The sequence below is a fragment of the Alligator sinensis genome, unplaced genomic scaffold (assembly GCF_000455745.1).
Source record: "Alligator sinensis unplaced genomic scaffold, ASM45574v1 scaffold2082_1, whole genome shotgun sequence".
Taxonomy (NCBI): Eukaryota; Metazoa; Chordata; order Crocodylia; family Alligatoridae; genus Alligator; species Alligator sinensis.
The window spans coordinates 44,322-45,997 of NW_005843783.1; the positions used below are offsets into that span (position 1 = coordinate 44,322).

The 1,676-nt window shown below is 61.9% G+C and overlaps 1 pseudogene; it reads left to right on the forward strand.

Annotated features, from left to right (window-relative positions):
* LOC102377246 overlaps nt 1-1,275 on the forward strand; it is a 15,995-nt pseudogene extending 14,720 nt beyond the window's left edge.
* The last annotated feature ends 401 nt before the right edge of the window (nt 1,276-1,676 follow it).

Genomic DNA, 1,676 nt, shown 5'->3' on the forward strand with positions numbered 1-1,676 from the left:
GTTGCCCCTGCCCCAGGCAGAGCAGCCCCGCTGGGTGTGGGGGAGGAGCAGGGCAGGGACCTGCTGGGATGACATCATCGCATGCCCCTCCTATTCTAGGGGCCTGCCCTGCCCCCACCTCATGCCCCTCTCCCCCCTCGTGGCTCCTGCACCCAGGCCGGGAATGCTCTGGGGATGAAGGGGCCGGTGGGGACGTCCCGCTTTCCTGTTCCCCCCATTTCCTGTTCCCCTCATTTCCCCGCGGGGCGACAGTGATTTCCCAGCAGGGACCGACCCGCAAGTCCTGGGACGCAGCGAATTCCCCGTGATCGCGGGGACCGCCTGCCCCGGCCCTGACCCATGACTCTCTCCCCAGTGGACGTGACTCTGGACCCAGGGACGGCTCATCCCAACCTCGTCCTGTCTAAGGATCGGAAATGTGTGAGACTTGGAGACAAACACCAGGCTCTACCTGACACCCTGGAGAGATTTGACACATGTCCCTGTGTCCTGGGCTCAGAGGGGATCACGGGCGGGAGGCGCTACTGGGAGGTGGAGGTGGGAGACAAGATGGACTGGGCCCTGGGCGTGTGCAGGGAGTCTGTGCGCAGGAGGGGGGAGGTCACACTGACAACTGGCCATGGATACTGGGTCGTGTGGCTGCGGGGTGGGGGTTACAAGGCTTGCACCTCCTCCCTGACCCCCCTACGAGCGCACTTGCGGCCCAGGAGGGTGGGGGTTTTCCTGGACTACGAGGGGGGTGAGGTCTCATTTTACAATGTGACCAACAGATCCCATCTCTTCACTTTCACTGACACCTTCTCTGGGATCCTGTGCCCATATTTCTATCCTGGTCTTAATCGTGGGGGCACCAACGCGGCTCCCCTGACCCTGTGCCCGGTCCCAGCCCAGCCCTGAGGGAATCTCTGTCCCTGCCATGACCCGCGGGGGGCACAGACTGTCCCCTCCCTGCACCCTGACTGCCACCCCTCGGTGCCCTCAGGGTGGGGGCAGGGCTGGGGTCTCCATCACAGGAGCTGCTCCAGTCTGGACCCAGCTGCTGCCCTGGCCCAGGGCTCGTCTCCCAATCCCCCCACGCACAGCACCCCACTGGGAGGGACTGGCTCCAAACTCTCATCCTTCACTTCCATATCCTTGCAGTCCCTCGGGGTTTTACTTTGTTTGTTCACCTCTCTTAGCACTGTCCCCCTTTCCCCTCCCCTCCCCTCCCTCCATTCCCTTTTATATTTAAAATAAACACCTCTGCATTGCACACATTTCTCTGCACACCATTGCTCACCCTCTGATGAGTGAACACTTGCTCCTGAAAGCTGATGCATCTGGGATCCAGTGAGTCTGGTGGTGCTCAAGCTTCTGGTGTGCGAGTCCAGGGCCACGCACCACGGGCCTCACGTGGGTCGGACGGCACAAGTGGCCCAGGCCCAGCACACGTCACATTGTGCCTGAGTGCCCGGGGTACAGGGTGCCTGGGGGTGGGGAGCAGCAGGGAGGGGAGAACAGCATCCCTAGCGGTGCTCCTGGCAGTGCAGCCGCTACTATTATGTCACCTCCTGCCCATGGGGTCAGTGCGCAGGGCACATGCTCCAGTGTCCTACTTCATTGCTACTGCTGGGGGCTCCCAACAAGTCCAAAATTTCACCCCATCACCAAATCACTGGACCTGGGGGATGGGTGAC